Genomic DNA, 20,106 nt, shown 5'->3' on the forward strand with positions numbered 1-20,106 from the left:
TGGTGTACTTCTGCTGGAAATAGTGACAGCCAATGTTAAATATGAAAAAGAAAGGAAAGTTCTTATCATGAAAAGGATAGCAAAAGGCCATATAATTGGACAGTCAGTTGCTGGACGTGGCACAAGGAAGTGATATATGCAACTGTAAACCATTGTAAAAGAAAAAGGCTCCAGGGGGAGTCGAACCCTCGACCTTCTGCTTACTAGGCAGACGCTCTAACCAAACTGAGCTATAGAGCCGTTGGGATAGGCTAAACTACAATAGTCTATAACCCATTTATTAATCAACTGGCTTTTGCAGGAGCGTGAAAGAAAATCGTTCCTCTTTCTTTGAGATGCATGTGACAGGTCAATCAAATAATCCACACAATTGCGACACATGTCCCAACACTGGTGTACTTCTGCTTGAAATAGTGACAGCCAATGTTAAATATGAAAAAGAAAGGAAAGTTTTCATCATGAAAAGGATTGCAAAAAGCAACGTTATTGGACAGTCAGTTGCTGGACGTGGCACAAGGAAGTGATATATGCAACTGTAAACCATTGTAAAAGAAAAGGCTCCAGGGGGAGTCGAACCCTCGACCTTCTGCTTACTAGGCAGACGCTCTAACCAACTGAGCTATAGAGCCGTTGGGATAGGCTAAACTACAATAGTCTATAACCCATTTATTTATCAACTGGCTTTTGCAGGAGCGTGAAAGAAAATCGTTCTTCTTTCTTTGAGATGCATGTGACAGGTCAATCAAATAATCCAAACAATTGCGACACATGTCCCAACACTGGTGTACTTCTGCTGGAAATAGTGACAGCCTATGTTAAATATGAAAAAGAAAGGAAAGTTCTCATCATGAAAAGGATAGCAAAAGGCCACGTTATTGGACAGTCAGTTGCTGGACGTGGCACAAGGAAGTGATATATGCAACTGTAAACCATTGTAAAAGAAAAGGCTCCAGGGGGAGTCGAACCCTCGACCTTCTGCTTACTAGGCAGACAGTCTAACCAACTGAGCTATAGAGCCGTTGGGATACGCTAAACTACAGTAGTCTATAACCCATTTATTTATCAACTGACTTTTGCAGGAGCGTGAAAGAAAATCGTTCTTCTTTCTTTGAGATGCATGTGACAGGTCAATCAAATAATCCACACAATTGCGACACATGTCCCAACACTGGTGTACTTCTGCTGGAAATAGTGATAGCCAATGTTTAATATGAAAAAGAAAAGGAAGTTCTCATCATGAAAAGAATAGCAAAATGCCACGTTATTGGACAGTCAGTTGCTGGACGTGGCACAAGGAAGTGATATATGCAACTGTAAACCATTGTAAAAGAAAAGGCTCCAGGGGGAGTCGAACCCTCGACCTTCTGCTTACTAGGCAGACGCTCTAACCAACTGAGCTATAGAGCCGTTGGGATACGCTAAACTACAATAGTCTATAACCCATTTATTTATCAACTGGCTTTTGCAGGAGCGTGAAAGAAAATCGTTCTTCTTTCTTTGAGATGCATGTGACAGGTCAATCAAATAATCCACACAATTGCGACACATGTCCCAACACTGGTGTACTTCTGCTGGAAATAGTGACAGCCTATGTTAAATATGAAAAAGAAAGGAAAGTTCTCATCATGAAAAGGATAGCAAAAGGCCACGTTATTGGACACTCAGTTGCTGGACGTGGCACAAGGAAGTGATATATGCAACTGTAAACCATTGTAAAAGAAAAGGCTCCAGGGGGAGTCGAACCCTCGACCTTCTGCTTACTAGGCAGACGCTCTAACCAACTGAGCTATAGAGCCGTTGGGATAGGCTAAACTACAATAGTCTATAACCCATTTATTTATCAACTGGCTTTTGCAGGAGCGTGAAAGAAAATCGTTCCTCTTTCTTTGAGATGCATGTGACAGGTCAATCAAATAATCCACACAATTGCGACACATGTCCCAACACTGGTGTACTTCTGCTTGAAATAGTGACAGCCAATGTTTAATATGAAAAAAGAAAGGAAAGTTTTCATCATGAAAAGGATAACAAAAGGCCACGTTATTGGACAGTCAGTTGCTGGACGTGGCACAAGGAAGTGATATATGCAACTGTAAACCATTGTAAAAGAAAAGGCTCCAGGGGGAGTCGAACCCTCGACCTTCTACTTACTAGGCAGACGCTCTAACCAACTGAGCTATAGAGCCGTTGGGATACGCTAAACTACAATAGTCTATAACCCATTTATTTATCAACTGGCTTTTGCAGGAGCGTGAAAGAAAATCGTTCTTCTTTCTTTGAGATGCATGTGAAAGGTCAATCAAATAATCCACACAATTGCGACACATGTCCCAACACTGGTGTACTTCTGCTGGAAATAGTGACAGCCTATGTTAAATATGAAAAAGAAAGGAAAGTTCTCATCATGAAAAGAATAGCAAAACGCCACGTTATTGGACAGTCAGTTGCTGGACGTGGCACAAGGAAGTGATATATGCAACTGTAAACCATTGTAAAAGAAAAGGCTCCAGGGGGAGTCGAACCCTCGACCTTCTGCTTACTAGGCAGACGCTCTAACCAACTGAGCTATAGAGCCGTTGGGATAGGCTAAACTACAATAGTCTATAACCCATTTATTTATCAACTGGCTTTTGCAGGAGCGTGAAAGAAAATCGTTCCTCTTTCTTTGAGATGCATGTGACAGGTCAATCAAATAATCCACACAATTGCGACACATGTCCCAACACTGGTGTACTTCTGCTGGAAATAGTGACAGCCAATGTTTAATATGAAAAAAGAAAGGAAAATTTTCATCATGAAAAGGATTGCAAAAAGCAACGTTATTGGACAGTCAGTTGCTGGACGTGGCACAAGGAAGTGATATATGCAACTGTAAACCATTGTAAAAGAAAAGGCTCCAGGGGGAGTCGAACCCTCGACCTTCTGCTTACTAGGCAGACGCTCTAACCAACTGAGCTATAGAGCCGTTTGGATACGTTAAACTACAATAGTCTATAACCCATTTATTTATCAACTGGCTTTTGCAGGAGCGTGAAAGAAAATCGTTCTTCTTTCTTTGAGATGCATGTGACAGGTCAATCAAATAATCCACACAATTGCGACACATGTCCCAACACTGGTGTACTTCTGCTGGAAATAGTGACAGCCAATGTTAAATATGAAAAAGAAAGGAAAGTTCTTATCATGAAAAGGATAGCAAAAGGCCATATAATTGGACAGTCAGTTGCTGGACGTGGCACAAGGAAGTGATATATGCAACTGTAAACCATTGTAAAAGAAAAAGGCTCCAGGGGGAGTCGAACCCTCGACCTTCTGCTTACTAGGCAGACGCTCTAACCAACTGAGCTATAGAGCCGTTGGGATAGGCTAAACTACAGTAGTCTATAACCCATTTATTTATCAACTGACTTTTGCAGGAGCGTGAAAGAAAATCGTTCTTCTTTCTTTGAGATGCATGTGACAGGTCAATCAAATAATCCACACAATTGCGACACATGTCCCAACACTGGTGTACTTCTGCTGGAAATAGTGATAGCCAATGTTTAATATGAAAAAGAAAAGGAAGTTCTCATCATGAAAAGAATAGCAAAATGCCACGTTATTGGACAGTCAGTTGCTGGACGTGGCACAAGGAAGTGATATATGCAACTGTAAACCATTGTAAAAGAAAAGGCTCCAGGGGGAGTCGAACCCTCGACCTTCTGCTTACTAGGCAGACGCTCTAACCAACTGAGCTATAGAGCCGTTGGGATACGCTAAACTACAATAGTCTATAACCCATTTATTTATCAACTGGCTTTTGCAGGAGCGTGAAAGAAAATCGTTCTTCTTTCTTTGAGATGCATGTGACAGGTCAATCAAATAATCCACACAATTGCGACACATGTCCCAACACTGGTGTACTTCTGCTGGAAATAGTGACAGCCTATGTTAAATATGAAAAAGAAAGGAAAGTTTTCATCATGAAAAGGATAGCAAAAGGCCACGTTATTGGACAGTCAGTTGCTGGACGTGGCACAAGGAAGTGATATATGCAACTGTAAACCATTGTAAAAGAAAAGGCTCCAGGGGGAGTCGAACCCTCGACCTTCTGCTTACTAGGCAGACGCTCTAACCAACTGAGCTATAGAGCCGTTGGGATAGGCTAAACTACAATAGTCTATAACCCATTTATTTATCAACTGGCTTTTGCAGGAGCGTGAAAGAAAATCGTTCTTCTTTCTTTGAGATGCATGTGAAAGGTCAATCAAATAATCCACACAATTGCGACACATGTCCCAACACTGGTGTACTTCTGCTTGAAATAGTGACAGCCAATGTTTAATATGAAAAAGAAAGGAAAGTTCTCATCATGAAAAGAATAGCAAAAAGCCAAGTTATTGGACAGTCAGTTGCTGGACGTGGCACAAGGAAGTGATATATGCAACTGTAAACCATTGTAAAAGAAAAGGCTCCAGGGGGAGTCGAACCCTCGACCTTCTGCTTACTAGGCAGACGCTCTAACCAACTGAGCTATAGAGCCGTTGGGATACGTTAAACTACAATAGTCTATAACTCATTTATTGATCAACTGGCTTTTGCAGGAGCGTGAAAGAAAATCGTTCTTCTTTCTTTGAGATGCATGTGACAGGTCAATCAAATAATCCAAACAATTGCGACACATGTCCCAACACTGGTGTACTTCTGCTTGAAATAGTGACAGCCAATGTTAAATATGAAAAAGAAAGGAAAGTTCTCATCATGAAAAGGATAGCAAAAGGCCACGTTATTGGACAGTCAGTTGCTGGACGTGGCACAAGGAAGTGATATATGCAACTGTAAACCATTGTAAAAGCAAAGGCTCCAGGGGGAGTCGAACCCTCGACCTTCTGCTTACTAGGCAGACGCTCTAACCAACTGAGCTATAGAGCCGTTGGGATACGTTAAACTACAATAGTCTATAACCCATTTATTTATCAACTGGCTTTTGCAGGAGCGTGAAAGAAAATCGTTCTTCTTTCTTTGAGATGCATGTGACAGGTCAATCAAATAATCCACACACTTGCGACACATGTCCCAACACTGGTGTACTTCTGCTTGAAATAGTGACAGCCAATGTTAAATATGAAAAAGAAAGGAAAGTTCTCATCATGAAAAGAATAGCAAAAAGCCAAGTTATTGGACAGTCAGTTGCTGGACGTGGCACAAGGAAGTGATATATGCAACTGTAAACCATTGTAAAAGCAAAGGCTCCAGGGGGAGTCGAACCCTCGACCTTCTGCTTACTAGGCAGACGCTCTAACCAACTGAGCTATAGAGCCGTTGGGATACGTTAAACTACAATAGTCTATAACCCATTTATTTATCAACTGGCTTTTGCAGGAGCGTGAAAGAAAATCGTTCTTCTTTCTTTGAGATGCATGTGACAGGTCAATCAAATAACCCACACAATTGCGACACATGTCCCAACACTGGTGTACTTCTGCTTGAAATAGTGACAGCCAATGTTAAATATGAAAAAGAAAGGAAAGTTCTCATCATGAAAAGGATAGCAAAAGGCCACGTTATTGGACAGTCAGTTGCTGGACGTGGCACAAGGAAGTGATATATGCAACTGTAAACCATTGTAAAAGCAAAGGCTCCAGGGGGAGTCGAACCCTCGACCTTCTGCTTACTAGGCAGACGCTCTAACCAACTGAGCTATAGAGCCGTTGGGATACGCTAAACTACAATAGTCTATAACCCATTTATTTATCAACTGGCTTTTGCAGGAGCGTGAAAGAAAATCGTTCTTCTTTCTTTGAGATGCATGTGACAGGTCAATCAAATAATCCACACAATTGCGACACATGTCCCAACACTGGTGTACTTCTGCTTGAAATAGTGACAGCCAATGTTTAATATGAAAAAGAAAGGAAAGTTTTCATCATGAAAAGGATTGCAAAAAGCCAAGTTATTGGACAGTCAGTTGCTGGACGTGGCACAAGGAAGTGATATATGCAACTGTAAACCATTGTAAAAGAAAAGGCTCCAGGGGGAGTCGAACCCTCGACCTTCTGCTTACTAGGCAGACGCTCTAACCAACTGAGCTATAGAGCCGTTGGGATACGCTAAACTACAGTAGTCTATAACCTATTTATTTATCAACTGGCTTTTGCAGGAGCGTGAAAGAAAATCGTTCCTCTTTCTTTGAGATGCATGTGACAGGTCAATCAAATAATCCACACAATTGCGACACATGTCCCAACACTGGTGTACTTTTGCTTGAAATAGTGACAGCCAATGTTAAATATGAAAAAGAAAGGGAAGTTCTCATCATGAAAAGAATAGCAAAAGGCCACGTTATTGGACAGTCAGTTGCTGGACGTGGCACAAGGAAGTGATATATGCAACTGTAAACCATTGTAAAAGAAAAGGCTCCAGGGGGAGTCGAACCCTCGACCTTCTGCTTACTAGGCAGACGCTCTAACCAACTGAGCTATAGAGCCGTTGGGATAGGCCAAACTACAGTAGTCTATAACGTATTTATTTATCAACTGGCTTTTGCAGGAGCGTGAAAGAAAATCGTTCTTCTTTCTTTGAGATGCATGTGACAGGTCAATCAAATAATCCAAACAATTGCGACACATGTCCCAACACTGGTGTACTTCTGCTTGAAATAGTGACAGCCAATGTTAAATATGAAAAAGAAAGGAAAGTTTTCATCATGAAAAGGATAGCAAAAGGCAACGTTATTGGACAGTCAGTTGCTGGACGTGGCACAAGGAAGTGATATATGCAACTGTAAACCATTGTAAAAGAAAAGGCTCCAGGGGGAGTCGAACCCTCGACCTTCTGCTTACTAGGCAGACGCTCTAACCAACTGAGCTATAGAGCCGTTGGGATACGTTAAACTACAATAGTCTATAACCCATTTATTGATCAACTGGCTTTTGCAGGAGCGTGAAAGAAAATCGTTCTTCTTTCTTTGAGATGCATGTGACAGGTCAATCAAATAATCCACACAATTGCGACACATGTCCCAACACTGGTGTTCTTCTGCTTGAAATAGTGACAGCCAATGTTAAATATGAAAAAGAAAGGAAAGTTCTCATCATGAAAAGGATAGCAAAAGGCAACGTTATTGGACAGTCAGTTGCTGGACGTGGCACAAGGAAGTGATATATGCAACTGTAAACCATTGTAAAAGAAAAGGCTCCAGGGGGAGTCGAACCCTCGACCTTCTGCTTACTAGGCAGACGCTCTAACCAACTGAGCTATAGAGCCGTTGGGATACGTTAAACTACAATAGTCTATAACCCATTTATTTATCAACTGGCTTTTGCAGGAGCGTGAAAGAAAATCGTTCTTCTTTCTTTGAGATGCATGTGAAAGGTCAATCAAATAATCCACACAATTGCGACACATGTCCCAACACTGGTGTACTTCTGCTGGAAATAGTGACAGCCAATGTTAAATATGAAAAAGAAAGGAAAGTTCTCATCATGAAAAGGATAGCAAAAGGCCACGTTATTGGACAGTCAGTTGCTGGACGTGGCACAAGGAAGTGATATATGCAACTGTAAACCATTGTAAAAGCAAAGGCTCCAGGGGGAGTCGAACCCTCGACCTTCTGCTTACTAGGCAGACGCTCTAACCAACTGAGCTATAGAGCCGTTGGGATACGCTAAACTACAATAGTCTATAACCCATTTATTTATCAACTGACTTTTGCAGGAGCGTGAAAGAAAATCGTTCTTCTTTCTTTGAGATGCATGTGACAGGTCAATCAAATAATCCACACAATTGCGACACATGCCCCAACACTGGTATACGTATGCTTGAAATAGTGACAGCCAATGTTAAATATGAAAAAGAAAGGAAAGTTCTCATCATGAAAAGAATAGCAAAAGGCCACGTTATTGGACAGTCAGTTGCTGGACGTGGCACAAGGAAGTGATATATGCAACTGTAAACCATTGTAAAAGCAAAGGCTCCAGGGGGAGTCGAACCCTCGACCTTCTGCTTACTAGGCAGACGCTCTAACCAACTGAGCTATAGAGCCGTTGGGATACGTTAAACTACAATAGTCTATAACCCATTTATTTATCAACTGGCTTTTGCAGGAGCGTGAAAGAAAATCGTTCTTCTTTCTTTGAGATGCATGTGACAGGTCAATCAAATAATCCACACAATTGCGACACATGTCCCAACACTGGTGTACTTCTGCTGGAAATAGTGACAGCCTATGTTAAATATGAAAAAGAAAGGAAAGTTCTCATCATGAAAAGGATAGCAAAAGGCCACGTTATTGGACAGTCAGTTGCTGGACGTGGCACAAGGAAGTGATATATGCAACTGTAAACCATTGTAAAAGCAAAGGCTCCAGGGGGAGTCGAACCCTCGACCTTCTGCTTACTAGGCAGACGCTCTAACCAACTGAGCTATAGAGCCGTTGGGATACGCTAAACTACAATAGTCTATAACCCATTTATTTATCAACTGGCTTTTGCAGGAGCGTGAAAGAAAATCGTTCTTCTTTCTTTGAGATGCATGTGACAGGTCAATCAAATAATCCACACAATTGCGACACATGTCCCAACACTGGTGTACTTCTGCTTGAAATAGTGACAGCCAATGTTTAATATGAAAAAGAAAGGAAAGTTTTCATCATGAAAAGGATTGCAAAAAGCAACGTTATTGGACACTCAGTTGCTGGACGTGGCACAAGGAAGTGATATATGCAACTGTAAACCATTGTAAAAGAAAAGGCTCCAGGGGGAGTCAAACCCTCGACCTTCTGCTTACTAGGCAGACGCTCTAACCAACTGAGCTATAGAGCCGTTGGGATACGCTAAACTACAGTAGTCTATAACCTATTTATTTATCAACTGGCTTTTGCAGGAGCGTGGAAGAAAATCGTTCCTCTTTCTTTGAGATGCATGTGACAGGTCAATCAAATAATCCACACAATTGCGACACATGTCCCAACACTGGTGTACTTTTGCTTGAAATAGTGACAGCCAATGTTAAATATGAAAAAGAAAGGGAAGTTCTCATCATGAAAAGAATAGCAAAAGGCAACGTTATTGGACAGTCAGTTGCTGGACGTGGCACAAGGAAGTGATATATGCAACTGTAAACCATTGTAAAAGAAAAGGCTCCAGGGGGAGTCGAACCCTCGACCTTCTGCTTACTAGGCAGACGCTCTAACCAACTGAGCTATAGAGCCGTTGGGATAGGCTAAACTACAGTAGTCTATAACGTATTTATTTATCAACTGGCTTTTGCAGGAGCGTGAAAGAAAATCGTTCTTCTTTCTTTGAGATGCATGTGACAGGTCAATCAAATAATCCACACAATTGCGACACATGTCCCAACACTGGTGTACTTCTGCTTGAAATAGTGACAGCCAATGTTTAATATGAAAAAGAAAGGAAAGTTTTCATCATGAAAAGGATTGCAAAAAGCAACGTTATTGGACACTCAGTTGCTGGACGTGGCACAAGGAAGTGATATATGCAACTGTAAACCATTGTAAAAGAAAAGGCTCCAGGGGGAGTCGAACCCTCGACCTTCTGCTTACTAGGCAGACGCTCTAACCAACTGAGCTATAGAGCCGTTGGGATACGCTAAACTACAATAGTCTATAACCCATTTATTTATCAACTGGCTTTTGCAGGAGCGTGAAAGAAAATCGTTCTTCTTTCTTTGAGATGCATGTGACAGGTCAATCAAATAATCCACACACTTGCGACACATGTCCCAACACTGGTGTACTTCTGCTTGAAATAGTGACAGCCAATGTTAAATATGAAAAAGAAAGGAAAGTTCTCATCATGAAAAGGAAAGCAAAAGGTCGCGTTATTGGACAGTCATTTGCTGTACGTGGCACAAGGAAGTTATATATGCAACTGTAAACCATTGTAAAAGAAAAGGCTCCAGGGGGAGTCGAACCCTCGACCTTCTGCTTACTAGGCAGACGCTCTAACCAACTGAGCTATAGAGCCGTTGGGATACGTTAAACTACAATAGTCTATAACCCATTTATTGATCAACTGGCTTTTGCAGGAGCGTGAAAGAAAAATCGTTCTTTTTTTGAGATGCATGTGACAGGTCAATCAAATAATCCACACAATTGCGACACATGTCCCAACACTGGTGTTCTTCTGCTTGAAATAGTGACAGCCAATGTTAAATATGAAAAAGAAAGGAAAGTTTTCATCATGAAAAGGATAGCAAAAGGCAACGTTATTGGACAGTCAGTTGCTGGACGTGGCACAAGGAAGTGATATATGCAACTGTAAACCATTGTAAAAGAAAAGGCTCCAGGGGGAGTCGAACCCTCGACCTTCTGCTTACTAGGCAGACGCTCTAACCAACTGAGCTATAGAGCCGTTGGGATACGCTAAACTACAGTAGTCTATAACCCATTTAAATATCAACTGGCTTTTGCAGGAGCGTGAAAGAAAATCGTTCCTCTTTCTTTGAGATGCATGTGACAGGTCAATCAAATAATCCACACAATTGCGACACATGTCCCAACACTGGTGTACTTCTGCTTGAAATAGTGACAGCCAATGTTTAATATGAAAAAGAAAGGAAAGTTCTCATCATGAAAAGAATAGCAAAAAGCCAAGTTATTGGACAGTCAGTTGCTGGACGTGGCACAAGGAAGTGATATATGCAACTGTAAACCATTGTAAAAGAAAAGGCTCCAGGGGGAGGCGAACCCTCGACCTTCTGCTTACTAGGCAGACGCTCTAACCAACTGAGCTATAGAGCCGTTGGGATACGTTAAACTACAATAGTCTATAACCCATTTATTTATCAACTGGCTTTTGCAGGAGCGTGAAAGAAAATCGTTCTTCTTTCTTTGAGATGCATGTGACAGGTCAATCAAATAATCCACACAATTGCGACACATGTCCCAACACTGGTGTACTTCTGCTTGAAATAGTGACAGCCAATGTTTAATATGAAAAAGAAAGGAAAGTTCTCATCATGAAAAGAATAGCAAAAAGCCAAGTTATTGGACAGTCAGTTGCTGGACGTGGCACAAGGAAGTGATATATGCAACTGTAAACCATTGTAAAAGCAAAGGCTCCAGGGGGAGTCGAACCCTCGACCTTCTGCTTACTAGGCAGACGCTCTAACCAACTGAGCTATAGAGCCGTTGGGATACGTTAAACTACAATAGTCTATAACCCATTTATTTATCAACTGGCTTTTGCAGGAGCGTGAAAGAAAATCGTTCTTCTTTCTTTGAGATGCATGTGACAGGTCAATCAAATAATCCACACACTTGCGACACATGTCCCAACACTGGTGTACTTCTGCTGGAAATAGTGACAGCCAATGTTAAATATGAAAAAGAAAGGAAAGTTCTCATCATGAAAAGGATAGCAAAAGGCCACGTTATTGGACAGTCAGTTGCTGGACGTGGCACAAGGAAGTGATATATGCAACTGTAAACCATTGTAAAAGCAAAGGCTCCAGGGGGAGTCGAACCCTCGACCTTCTGCTTACTAGGCAGACGCTCTAACCAACTGAGCTATAGAGCCGTTGGGATACGCTAAACTACAATAGTCTATAACCCATTTATTTATCAACTGGCTTTTGCAGGAGCGTGAAAGAAAATCGTTCTTCTTTCTTTGAGATGCATGTGACAGGTCAATCAAATAATCCACACAATTGCGACACATGTCCCAACACTGGTGTACTTCTGCTTGAAATAGTGACAGCCAATGTTTAATATGAAAAAGAAAGGAAAGTTTTCATCATGAAAAGGATTGCAAAAAGCAACGTTATTGGACACTCAGTTGCTGGACGTGGCACAAGGAAGTGATATATGCAACTGTAAACCATTGTAAAAGAAAAGGCTCCAGGGGGAGTCGAACCCTCGACCTTCTGCTTACTAGGCAGACGCTCTAACCAACTGAGCTATAGAGCCGTTGGGATACGCTAAACTACAGTAGTCTATAACCTATTTATTTATCAACTGGCTTTTGCAGGAGCGTGGAAGAAAATCGTTCCTCTTTCTTTGAGATGCATGTGACAGGTCAATCAAATAATCCACACAATTGCGACACATGTCCCAACACTGGTGTACTTTTGCTTGAAATAGTGACAGCCAATGTTAAATATGAAAAAGAAAGGGAAGTTCTCATCATGAAAAGAATAGCAAAAGGCAACGTTATTGGACAGTCAGTTGCTGGACGTGGCACAAGGAAGTGATATATGCAACTGTAAACCATTGTAAAAGAAAAGGCTCCAGGGGGAGTCGAACCCTCGACCTTCTGCTTACTAGGCAGACGCTCTAACCAACTGAGCTATAGAGCCGTTGGGATACGCTAAACTACAATAGTCTATAACCCATTTATTTATCAACTGGCTTTTGCAGGAGCGTGAAAGAAAATCGTTCTTCTTTCTTTGAGATGCATGTGACAGGTCAATCAAATAATCCACACACTTGCGACACATGTCCCAACACTGGTGTACTTCTGCTTGAAATAGTGACAGCCAATGTTAAATATGAAAAAGAAAGGAAAGTTCTCATCATGAAAAGGAAAGCAAAAGGTCGCGTTATTGGACAGTCATTTGCTGTACGTGGCACAAGGAAGTTATATATGCAACTGTAAACCATTGTAAAAGAAAAGGCTCCAGGGGGAGTCGAACCCTCGACCTTCTGCTTACTAGGCAGACGCTCTAACCAACTGAGCTATAGAGCCGTTGGGATACGTTAAACTACAATAGTCTATAACCCATTTATTTATCAACTGGCTTTTGCAGGAGCGTGAAAGAAAATCGTTCTTCTTTCTTTGAGATGCATGTGAAAGGTCAATCAAATAATCCACACAATTGCGACACATGTCCCAACACTGGTGTACTTCTGCTGGAAATAGTGACAGCCAATGTTAAATATGAAAAAGAAAGGAAAGTTCTCATCATGAAAAGGATAGCAAAAGGCCACGTTATTGGACAGTCAGTTGCTGGACGTGGCACAAGGAAGTGATATATGCAACTGTAAACCATTGTAAAAGCAAAGGCTCCAGGGGGAGTCGAACCCTCGACCTTCTGCTTACTAGGCAGACGCTCTAACCAACTGAGCTATAGAGCCGTTGGGATAGGCTAAACTACAATAGTCTATAACCCATTTATTTATCAACTGGCTTTTGCAGGAGCGTGAAAGAAAATCGTTCTTCTTTCTTTGAGATGCATGTGACAGGTCAATCAAATAATCCACACAATTGCGACACATGTCCCAACACTGGTGTACTTCTGCTTGAAATAGTGACAGCCAATGTTTAATATGAAAAAGAAAGGAAAGTTTTCATCATGAAAAGGATTGCAAAAAGCAACGTTATTGGACAGTCAGTTGCTGGACGTGGCACAAGGAAGTGATATATGCAACTGTAAACCATTGTAAAAGAAAAGGCTCCAGGGGGAGTCGAACCCTCGACCTTCTGCTTACTAGGCAGACGCTCTAACCAACTGAGCTATAGAGCCGTTGGGATAGGCCAAACTACAGTAGTCTATAACCCATTTATTTATCAACTGGCTTTTGCAGGAGCGTGAAAGAAAATCGTTCTTCTTTCTTTGAGATGCATGTGACAGGTCAATCAAATAATCCACACAATTGCGACACATGCCCCAACACTGGTATACTTATGCTTGAAATAGTGACAGCCAATGTTAAATATGAAAAAGAAAGGAAAGTTCTCATCATGAAAAGGACAGCAAAAGGCCACGTTATTGGACAGTCAGTTGCTGGACGTGGCACAAGGAAGTGATATATGCAACTGTAAACCATTGTAAAAGAAAAGGCTCCAGGGGGAGTCGAACCCTCGACCTTCTGCTTACTAGGCAGACGCTCTAACCAACTGAGCTATAGAGCCGTTGGGATAGGCTAAACTACAGTAGTCTATAACCCATTTATTTATGAACTGGCTTTTGCAGGAGCGTGAAAGAAAATCGTTCCTCTTTCTTTGAGATGCATGTGACAGGTCAATCAAATAATCCAAACAATTGCGACACATATCCCAACACTGGTGTACTTCTGCTTGAAATAGTGACAGCCAATGTTAAATATGAAAAAGAAAGGAAAGTTCTCTTCATGAAAAGAATAGCAAAAGGCCACGTTATTGGACAGTCAGTTGCTGGACGTGGCACAAGGAAGTGATATATGCAACTGTAAACCATTGTAAAAGAAAAGGCTCCAGGGGGAGTCGAACCCTCGACCTTCTGCTTACTAGGCAGACGCTCTAACCAACTGGGCTATAGAGCCGTTGGGATACGTTAAACTACAATAGTCTATAACCCATTTATTTATCAACTGACTTTTGCAGGAGCGTGAAAGAAAATCGTTCCTCTTTCTTTGAGATGCATGTGACAGGTCAATCAAATAATCCACACAATTGCGACACATGTCCCAACACTGGTGTACTTCTGCTTGAAATAGTGACAGCCAATGTTAAATATGAAAAAGAAAGGAAAGTTTTCATCATGAAAAGGATTGCAAAAAGCAACGTTATTGGACAGTCAGTTGCTGGACGTGGCACAAGGAAGTGATATATGCAACTGTAAACCATTGTAAAAGAAAAGGCTCCAGGGGGAGTCGAACCCTCGACCTTCTGCTTACTAGGCAGACGCTCTAACCAACTGGGCTATAGAGCCGTTGGGATACGTTAAACTACAATAGTCTATAACCCATTTATTTATCAACTGACTTTTGCAGGAGCGTGAAAGAAAATCGTTCCTCTTTCTTTGAGATGCATGTGACAGGTCAATCAAATAATCCACACAATTGCGACACATGTCCCAACACTGGTGTACTTCTGCTTGAAATAGTGACAGCCAATGTTAAATATGAAAAAGAAAGGAAAGTTTTCATCATGAAAAGGATTGCAAAAAGCAACGTTATTGGACAGTCAGTTGCTGGACGTGGCACAAGGAAGTGATATATGCAACTGTAAACCATTGTAAAAGAAAAGGCTCCAGGGGGAGTCGAACCCTCGACCTTCTGCTTACTAGGCAGACGCTCTAACCAACTGAGCTATAGAGCCGTTGGGATACGCTAAACTACAATAGTCTATAACCCATTTATTTATCAACTGGCTTTTGCAGGAGCGTGAAAGAAAATCGTTCTTCTTTCTTTGAGATGCATGTGACAGGTCAATCAAATAATCCACACAATTGCGACACATGTCCCAACACTGGTGTACTTCTGCTGGAAATAGTGACAGCCTATGTTAAATATGAAAAAGAAAGGAAAGTTCTCATCATGAAAAGGATAGCAAAAGGCCACGTTATTGGACAGTCAGTTGCTGGACGTGGCACAAGGAAGTGATATATGCAACTGTAAACCATTGTAAAAGAAAAGGCTCCAGGGGGAGTCGAACCCTCGACCTTCTGCTTACTAGGCAGACGCTCTAACCAACTGAGCTATAGAGCCGTTGGGATAGACTACAATAGTCTATAACCCATTTATTTATCAACTGGCTTTTGCAGGAGCGTGAAAGAAAATCGTTCTTCTTTCTTTGAGATGCATGTGAAAGGTCAATCAAATAATCCACACAATTGCGACACATATCCCAACACCGGTGTACTTCTGCTTGAAATAGTGACAGCCAATGTTAAATATGAAAAAGAAAGGAAAGTTCTCATCATGAAAAGAATAGCAAAAAGCAACGTTATTGGACAGTCAGTTGCTGGACGTGGCACAAGGAAGTGATATATGCAACTGTAAACCATTGTAAAAGAAAAGGCTCCAGGGGGAGTCGAACCCTCGACCTTCTGCTTACTAGGCAGACGCTCTAACCAACTGAGCTATAGAGCCGTTGGGATACGCTAAACTACAATAGTCTATAACCCATTTATTTATCAACTGGCTTTTGCAGGAGCGTGAAAGAAAATCGTTCTTCTTTCTTTGAGATGCATGTGACAGGTCAATCAAATAATCCACACACTTGCGACACATGTCCCAACACTGGTGTACTTCTGCTTGAAATAGTGACAGCCAATGTTAAATATGAAAAAGAAAGGAAAGTTCTCATCATGAAAAGGATAGCAAAAGGCCACGTTATTGGACAGTCAGTTGCTGGACGTGGCACAAGGAAGTGATATATGCAACTGTAAACCATTGTAAAAGAAAAGGCTCCAGGGGGAGTCGAACCCTCGACCTTCTGCTTACTAGGCAGACGCTCTAACCAACTGAGCTATAGAGCCGTTGGGATACGCTAAACTACAATAGTCTATAACCCATTTATTTATCAACTGGCTTTTGCAGGAGCGTGAAAGAAAATCGTTCCTCTTTCTTTGAGATGCATGTGACAGGTCAATCAATTAATCCAAACAATTGCGACACATGTCCCAACACTGGTATACTTCTGCTTGAAATAGTGACAGCCAATGTTAAATATGAAAAAGAAAGGAAAGTTCTCATCATGAAAAGGATAGCAAAAGGCCACGTTGTTGGACAGTCAGTTGCTGGACGTGGCACAAGGAAGTGATATATGCAACTGTAAACCATTGTAAAAGAAAAGGCTCCAGGGGGAGTCGAACCCTCGACCTTCTGCTTACTAGGCAGACGCTCTAACCAACTGAGCTATAGAGCCGCTGAAAACGCTCAACTACAATAGTCTATAACCCATTTATTTATCAACTGGCTTTTGCAGGAGCGTGAAAGAAAATCGTTCCTCTTTCTTTGAGATGCATGTGACAGGTCAATCAAATAATCCAAACAATTGCGACACATACCCCAACACTGGTATACTTATGCTTGAAATAGTGACAGCCAATGTTAAATATGAAAAAGAAAGGAAAGTTCTCATCATGAAAAGAATAGCAAAAGGCCACGTTATTGGACAGTCAGTTGCTGGACGTGGCACAAGGAAGTGATATATGCAACTGTAAACCATTGTAAAAGAAAAGGCTCCAGGGGGAGTCGAACCCTCGACCTTCTGCTTACTAGGCAGACGCTCTAACCAACTGAGCTATAGAGCCGCTGAAAACGCTCAACTACAATAGTCTATAACCCATTTATTTATGAACTGGCTTTTGCAGGAGCGTGAAAGAAAATCGTTCCTCTTTCTTTGAGATGCATGTGACAGGTCAATCAAATAATCCAAACAATTGCGACACATACCCCAACACTGGTATACTTCTGCTTGAAATAGTGACAGCCAATGTTAAATATGAAAAAGAAAGGAAAGTTCTCATCATGAAAAGAATAGCAAAAGGCCACGTTATTGGACAGTCAGTTGCTGGACGTGGCACAAGGAAGTGATATATGCAACTGTAAACCATTGTAAAAGAAAAGGCTCCAGGGGGAGTCGAACCCTCGACCTTCTGCTTACTAGGCAGACGCTCTAACCAACTGAGCTATAGAGCCGTTGGGATACGCTAAACTACAATAGTCTATAACCCATTTATTTATCAACTGGCTTTTGCAGGAGCGTGAAAGAAAATCGTTCCTCTTTCTTTGAGATGCATGTGACAGGTCAATCAAATAATCCAAACAATTGCGACACATATCCCAACACTGGTGTACTTCTGCTTGAAATAGTGACAGCCAATGTTAAATATGAAAAAGAAAGGAAAGTTCTCATCATGAAAAGAATAGCAAAAGGCCACGTTATTGGACAGTCAGTTGCTGGACGTGGCACAAGGAAGTGATATATGCAACTGTAAACCATTGTAAAAAAGGCTCCAGGGGGAGTCGAACCCTCGACCTTCTGCTTACTAGGCAGACGCTCTAACCAACTGAGCTATAGAGCCGTTGGGATACGCTAAACTACAATAGTCTATAACCCATTTATTTATCAACTGGCTTTTGCAGGAGCGTGAAAGAAAATCGTTCCTCTTTCTTTGAGATGCATGTGACAGGTCAATCAATTAATCCAAACAATTGCGACACATGTCCCAACACTGGTATACTTCTGCTTGAAATAGTGACAGCCAATGTTAAATATGAAAAAGAAAGGAAAGTTCTCATCATGAAAAGGATAGCAAAAGGCCACGTTGTTGGACAGTCAGTTGCTGGACGTGGCACAAGGAAGTGATATATGCAACTGTAAACCATTGTAAAAGAAAAGGCTCCAGGGGGAGTCGAACCCTCGACCTTCTGCTTACTAGGCAGACGCTCTAACCAACTGAGCTATAGAGCCGCTGAAAACGCTCAACTACAATAGTCTATAACCCATTTATTTATCAACTGGCTTTTGCAGGAGCGTGAAAGAAAATCGTTCCTCTTTCTTTGAGATGCATGTGACAGGTCAATCAAATAATCCAAACAATTGCGACACATACCCCAACACTGGTATACTTCTGCTTGAAATAGTGACAGCCAATGTTAAATATGAAAAAGAAAGGAAAGTTCTCATCATGAAAAGAATAGCAAAAGGCCACGTTATTGGACAGTCAGTTGCTGGACGTGGCACAAGGAAGTGATATATGCAACTGTAAACCATTGTAAAAAAGGCTCCAGGGGGAGTCGAACCCTCGACCTTCTGCTTACTAGGCAGACGCTCTAACCAACTGAGCTATAGAGCCGTTGGGATACGCTAAACTACAATAGTCTATAACCCATTTATTTATCAACTGGCTTTTGCAGGAGCGTGAAAGAAAATCGTTCCTCTTTCTTTGAGATGCATGTGACAGGTCAATCAATTAATCCAAACAATTGCGACACATGTCCCAACACTGGTATACTTCTGCTTGAAATAGTGACAGCCAATGTTAAATATGAAAAAGAAAGGAAAGTTCTCATCATGAAAAGGATAGCAAAAGGCCACGTTGTTGGACAGTCAGTTGCTGGACGTGGCACAAGGAAGTGATATATGCAACTGTAAACCATTGTAAAAGAAAAGGCTCCAGGGGGAGTCGAACCCTCGACCTTCTGCTTACTAGGCAGACGCTCTAACCAACTGAGCTATAGAGCCGCTGGAATACGCTAAACTACAATAGTCTATAACCCATTTATTTATGAACTGGCTTTTGCAGGAGCGTGAAAGAAAATCGTTCCTCTTTCTTTGAGATGCATGTGACAGGTCAATCAAATAATCCACACAATTGCGACACATGCCCCAACACTGTTATACTTATGCTTGAAATAGTGACAGCCAATGTTAAATATGAAAAAGAAAGGAAAGTTCTCATCATGAAAAGGATTGCAAAAGGCCACGTTATTGGACAGTCAGTTGCTGGACGTGGCACAAGGAAGTGATATATGCAACTGTAAACCATTGTAAAAGAAAAGGCTCCAGGGGGAGTCGAACCCTCGACCTTCTGCTTACTAGGCAGACGCTCTAACCAACTGAGCTATAGAGCCGTTGGGATCGGCCAAACTACAGTAGTCTATAACCCATTTATTTATCAACTGGCTTTTGCAGGAGCGTGAAAGAAAATCGTTCCTCTTTCTTTGAGATGCATGTGACAGGTCAATCAAATAATCCAAACAATTGCGACACATATCCCAACACTGGTGTACTTCTGCTTGAAATAGTGACAGCCAATGTTAAATATGAAAAAGAAAGGAAAGTTCTCATCATGAAAAGAATAGCAAAAGGCCACGTTATTGGACAGTCAGTTGCTGGACGTGGCACAAGGAAGTGATATATGCAACTGTAAACTATTGTAAAAGAAAAGGCTCCAGGGGGAGTCGAACCCTCGATCTTCTGCTTACTAGGCAGACGCTCTAACCAACTGGGCTATAGAGCCGTTGGGATACGTTAAACTACAATAGCCTATAACCCATTTATTTATCAACTGACTTTTGCAGGAGCGTGAAAGAAAATCGTTCTTCTTTCTTTGAGATGCATGTGACAGGTCAATCAAATAATCAACACAATTGCGACACATGTCCCAACACTGGTGTACTTCTGCTTGAAATAGTGACAGCCAATGTTAAATATGAAAAAGAAAGGAAAGTTCTCATCATGAAAAGAATAGCAAAAGGCCACGTTATTGGACAGTCAGTTGCTGGACGTGGCACAAGGAAGTGATATATGCAACTGTAAACCATTGTAAAAGAAAAGGCTCCAGGGGGAGTCGAACCCTCGACCTTCTGCTTACTAGGCAGACGCTCTAACCAACTGAGCTATAGAGCCGTTGGGATAGACTACAATAGTCTATAACCCATTTATTTAT

General features: G+C 41.5%; 52 non-coding genes across 52 annotated transcripts; all 52 read right to left on the bottom strand.

Annotated features, from left to right (window-relative positions):
• Nucleotides 1-165: 165 nt before the first annotated feature.
• On the bottom strand, nucleotides 166-240 carry Trnat-agu. Its single transcript has one exon. It is a non-coding gene; the product is annotated as a tRNA-Thr (tRNA).
• A 315-nt stretch (nucleotides 241-555) lies between these two features.
• Trnat-agu lies at nucleotides 556-629 on the bottom strand. The gene has a single exon. It is a non-coding gene; the product is annotated as a tRNA-Thr (tRNA).
• Nucleotides 630-944: 315 nt separating this feature from the next.
• Nucleotides 945-1,018, bottom strand: Trnat-agu. The gene has a single exon. It is a non-coding gene; the product is annotated as a tRNA-Thr (tRNA).
• Nucleotides 1,019-1,333: 315 nt separating this feature from the next.
• Nucleotides 1,334-1,407, bottom strand: Trnat-agu. Its single transcript has one exon. It is a non-coding gene; the product is annotated as a tRNA-Thr (tRNA).
• A 315-nt stretch (nucleotides 1,408-1,722) lies between these two features.
• Nucleotides 1,723-1,796, bottom strand: Trnat-agu. The gene has a single exon. It is a non-coding gene; the product is annotated as a tRNA-Thr (tRNA).
• A 316-nt stretch (nucleotides 1,797-2,112) lies between these two features.
• Nucleotides 2,113-2,186, bottom strand: Trnat-agu. Its single transcript has one exon. It is a non-coding gene; the product is annotated as a tRNA-Thr (tRNA).
• Nucleotides 2,187-2,501: 315 nt separating this feature from the next.
• On the bottom strand, nucleotides 2,502-2,575 carry Trnat-agu. The gene has a single exon. It is a non-coding gene; the product is annotated as a tRNA-Thr (tRNA).
• Nucleotides 2,576-2,891: 316 nt separating this feature from the next.
• Trnat-agu lies at nucleotides 2,892-2,965 on the bottom strand. Its single transcript has one exon. It is a non-coding gene; the product is annotated as a tRNA-Thr (tRNA).
• A 316-nt stretch (nucleotides 2,966-3,281) lies between these two features.
• Nucleotides 3,282-3,355, bottom strand: Trnat-agu. Its single transcript has one exon. It is a non-coding gene; the product is annotated as a tRNA-Thr (tRNA).
• Nucleotides 3,356-3,670: 315 nt separating this feature from the next.
• Trnat-agu lies at nucleotides 3,671-3,744 on the bottom strand. Its single transcript has one exon. It is a non-coding gene; the product is annotated as a tRNA-Thr (tRNA).
• A 315-nt stretch (nucleotides 3,745-4,059) lies between these two features.
• Trnat-agu lies at nucleotides 4,060-4,133 on the bottom strand. Its single transcript has one exon. It is a non-coding gene; the product is annotated as a tRNA-Thr (tRNA).
• A 315-nt stretch (nucleotides 4,134-4,448) lies between these two features.
• Trnat-agu lies at nucleotides 4,449-4,522 on the bottom strand. Its single transcript has one exon. It is a non-coding gene; the product is annotated as a tRNA-Thr (tRNA).
• A 315-nt stretch (nucleotides 4,523-4,837) lies between these two features.
• Trnat-agu lies at nucleotides 4,838-4,911 on the bottom strand. Its single transcript has one exon. It is a non-coding gene; the product is annotated as a tRNA-Thr (tRNA).
• A 315-nt stretch (nucleotides 4,912-5,226) lies between these two features.
• Trnat-agu lies at nucleotides 5,227-5,300 on the bottom strand. Its single transcript has one exon. It is a non-coding gene; the product is annotated as a tRNA-Thr (tRNA).
• Nucleotides 5,301-5,615: 315 nt separating this feature from the next.
• Trnat-agu lies at nucleotides 5,616-5,689 on the bottom strand. The gene has a single exon. It is a non-coding gene; the product is annotated as a tRNA-Thr (tRNA).
• A 315-nt stretch (nucleotides 5,690-6,004) lies between these two features.
• Trnat-agu lies at nucleotides 6,005-6,078 on the bottom strand. Its single transcript has one exon. It is a non-coding gene; the product is annotated as a tRNA-Thr (tRNA).
• Nucleotides 6,079-6,393: 315 nt separating this feature from the next.
• Trnat-agu lies at nucleotides 6,394-6,467 on the bottom strand. The gene has a single exon. It is a non-coding gene; the product is annotated as a tRNA-Thr (tRNA).
• A 315-nt stretch (nucleotides 6,468-6,782) lies between these two features.
• Nucleotides 6,783-6,856, bottom strand: Trnat-agu. The gene has a single exon. It is a non-coding gene; the product is annotated as a tRNA-Thr (tRNA).
• Nucleotides 6,857-7,171: 315 nt separating this feature from the next.
• Trnat-agu lies at nucleotides 7,172-7,245 on the bottom strand. Its single transcript has one exon. It is a non-coding gene; the product is annotated as a tRNA-Thr (tRNA).
• Nucleotides 7,246-7,560: 315 nt separating this feature from the next.
• On the bottom strand, nucleotides 7,561-7,634 carry Trnat-agu. The gene has a single exon. It is a non-coding gene; the product is annotated as a tRNA-Thr (tRNA).
• Nucleotides 7,635-7,949: 315 nt separating this feature from the next.
• Trnat-agu lies at nucleotides 7,950-8,023 on the bottom strand. The gene has a single exon. It is a non-coding gene; the product is annotated as a tRNA-Thr (tRNA).
• Nucleotides 8,024-8,338: 315 nt separating this feature from the next.
• On the bottom strand, nucleotides 8,339-8,412 carry Trnat-agu. Its single transcript has one exon. It is a non-coding gene; the product is annotated as a tRNA-Thr (tRNA).
• A 315-nt stretch (nucleotides 8,413-8,727) lies between these two features.
• Trnat-agu lies at nucleotides 8,728-8,801 on the bottom strand. Its single transcript has one exon. It is a non-coding gene; the product is annotated as a tRNA-Thr (tRNA).
• A 315-nt stretch (nucleotides 8,802-9,116) lies between these two features.
• On the bottom strand, nucleotides 9,117-9,190 carry Trnat-agu. Its single transcript has one exon. It is a non-coding gene; the product is annotated as a tRNA-Thr (tRNA).
• Nucleotides 9,191-9,505: 315 nt separating this feature from the next.
• On the bottom strand, nucleotides 9,506-9,579 carry Trnat-agu. Its single transcript has one exon. It is a non-coding gene; the product is annotated as a tRNA-Thr (tRNA).
• Nucleotides 9,580-9,894: 315 nt separating this feature from the next.
• On the bottom strand, nucleotides 9,895-9,968 carry Trnat-agu. Its single transcript has one exon. It is a non-coding gene; the product is annotated as a tRNA-Thr (tRNA).
• A 313-nt stretch (nucleotides 9,969-10,281) lies between these two features.
• Trnat-agu lies at nucleotides 10,282-10,355 on the bottom strand. The gene has a single exon. It is a non-coding gene; the product is annotated as a tRNA-Thr (tRNA).
• A 315-nt stretch (nucleotides 10,356-10,670) lies between these two features.
• Trnat-agu lies at nucleotides 10,671-10,744 on the bottom strand. Its single transcript has one exon. It is a non-coding gene; the product is annotated as a tRNA-Thr (tRNA).
• A 315-nt stretch (nucleotides 10,745-11,059) lies between these two features.
• Trnat-agu lies at nucleotides 11,060-11,133 on the bottom strand. The gene has a single exon. It is a non-coding gene; the product is annotated as a tRNA-Thr (tRNA).
• A 315-nt stretch (nucleotides 11,134-11,448) lies between these two features.
• Trnat-agu lies at nucleotides 11,449-11,522 on the bottom strand. The gene has a single exon. It is a non-coding gene; the product is annotated as a tRNA-Thr (tRNA).
• A 315-nt stretch (nucleotides 11,523-11,837) lies between these two features.
• On the bottom strand, nucleotides 11,838-11,911 carry Trnat-agu. Its single transcript has one exon. It is a non-coding gene; the product is annotated as a tRNA-Thr (tRNA).
• Nucleotides 11,912-12,226: 315 nt separating this feature from the next.
• Trnat-agu lies at nucleotides 12,227-12,300 on the bottom strand. Its single transcript has one exon. It is a non-coding gene; the product is annotated as a tRNA-Thr (tRNA).
• Nucleotides 12,301-12,615: 315 nt separating this feature from the next.
• Nucleotides 12,616-12,689, bottom strand: Trnat-agu. Its single transcript has one exon. It is a non-coding gene; the product is annotated as a tRNA-Thr (tRNA).
• Nucleotides 12,690-13,004: 315 nt separating this feature from the next.
• Trnat-agu lies at nucleotides 13,005-13,078 on the bottom strand. The gene has a single exon. It is a non-coding gene; the product is annotated as a tRNA-Thr (tRNA).
• Nucleotides 13,079-13,393: 315 nt separating this feature from the next.
• Nucleotides 13,394-13,467, bottom strand: Trnat-agu. The gene has a single exon. It is a non-coding gene; the product is annotated as a tRNA-Thr (tRNA).
• Nucleotides 13,468-13,782: 315 nt separating this feature from the next.
• Trnat-agu lies at nucleotides 13,783-13,856 on the bottom strand. The gene has a single exon. It is a non-coding gene; the product is annotated as a tRNA-Thr (tRNA).
• A 315-nt stretch (nucleotides 13,857-14,171) lies between these two features.
• On the bottom strand, nucleotides 14,172-14,245 carry Trnat-agu. Its single transcript has one exon. It is a non-coding gene; the product is annotated as a tRNA-Thr (tRNA).
• A 315-nt stretch (nucleotides 14,246-14,560) lies between these two features.
• Nucleotides 14,561-14,634, bottom strand: Trnat-agu. The gene has a single exon. It is a non-coding gene; the product is annotated as a tRNA-Thr (tRNA).
• Nucleotides 14,635-14,949: 315 nt separating this feature from the next.
• On the bottom strand, nucleotides 14,950-15,023 carry Trnat-agu. The gene has a single exon. It is a non-coding gene; the product is annotated as a tRNA-Thr (tRNA).
• A 315-nt stretch (nucleotides 15,024-15,338) lies between these two features.
• Trnat-agu lies at nucleotides 15,339-15,412 on the bottom strand. The gene has a single exon. It is a non-coding gene; the product is annotated as a tRNA-Thr (tRNA).
• Nucleotides 15,413-15,722: 310 nt separating this feature from the next.
• On the bottom strand, nucleotides 15,723-15,796 carry Trnat-agu. The gene has a single exon. It is a non-coding gene; the product is annotated as a tRNA-Thr (tRNA).
• A 315-nt stretch (nucleotides 15,797-16,111) lies between these two features.
• On the bottom strand, nucleotides 16,112-16,185 carry Trnat-agu. The gene has a single exon. It is a non-coding gene; the product is annotated as a tRNA-Thr (tRNA).
• Nucleotides 16,186-16,500: 315 nt separating this feature from the next.
• On the bottom strand, nucleotides 16,501-16,574 carry Trnat-agu. The gene has a single exon. It is a non-coding gene; the product is annotated as a tRNA-Thr (tRNA).
• A 314-nt stretch (nucleotides 16,575-16,888) lies between these two features.
• Trnat-agu lies at nucleotides 16,889-16,962 on the bottom strand. Its single transcript has one exon. It is a non-coding gene; the product is annotated as a tRNA-Thr (tRNA).
• A 314-nt stretch (nucleotides 16,963-17,276) lies between these two features.
• Nucleotides 17,277-17,350, bottom strand: Trnat-agu. Its single transcript has one exon. It is a non-coding gene; the product is annotated as a tRNA-Thr (tRNA).
• A 312-nt stretch (nucleotides 17,351-17,662) lies between these two features.
• On the bottom strand, nucleotides 17,663-17,736 carry Trnat-agu. The gene has a single exon. It is a non-coding gene; the product is annotated as a tRNA-Thr (tRNA).
• A 315-nt stretch (nucleotides 17,737-18,051) lies between these two features.
• Trnat-agu lies at nucleotides 18,052-18,125 on the bottom strand. Its single transcript has one exon. It is a non-coding gene; the product is annotated as a tRNA-Thr (tRNA).
• A 311-nt stretch (nucleotides 18,126-18,436) lies between these two features.
• On the bottom strand, nucleotides 18,437-18,510 carry Trnat-agu. Its single transcript has one exon. It is a non-coding gene; the product is annotated as a tRNA-Thr (tRNA).
• Nucleotides 18,511-18,825: 315 nt separating this feature from the next.
• Nucleotides 18,826-18,899, bottom strand: Trnat-agu. Its single transcript has one exon. It is a non-coding gene; the product is annotated as a tRNA-Thr (tRNA).
• A 315-nt stretch (nucleotides 18,900-19,214) lies between these two features.
• Nucleotides 19,215-19,288, bottom strand: Trnat-agu. Its single transcript has one exon. It is a non-coding gene; the product is annotated as a tRNA-Thr (tRNA).
• Nucleotides 19,289-19,603: 315 nt separating this feature from the next.
• Trnat-agu lies at nucleotides 19,604-19,677 on the bottom strand. The gene has a single exon. It is a non-coding gene; the product is annotated as a tRNA-Thr (tRNA).
• Nucleotides 19,678-19,992: 315 nt separating this feature from the next.
• Nucleotides 19,993-20,066, bottom strand: Trnat-agu. The gene has a single exon. It is a non-coding gene; the product is annotated as a tRNA-Thr (tRNA).
• Nucleotides 20,067-20,106: the final 40 nt, after the last annotated feature.

This window comes from Haliotis rufescens, unplaced genomic scaffold, assembly GCF_023055435.1.
Source record: "Haliotis rufescens isolate VD_foot unplaced genomic scaffold, xgHalRufe1.0.p SCAF_9, whole genome shotgun sequence".
Taxonomy (NCBI): domain Eukaryota; kingdom Metazoa; phylum Mollusca; class Gastropoda; order Lepetellida; family Haliotidae; genus Haliotis; species Haliotis rufescens.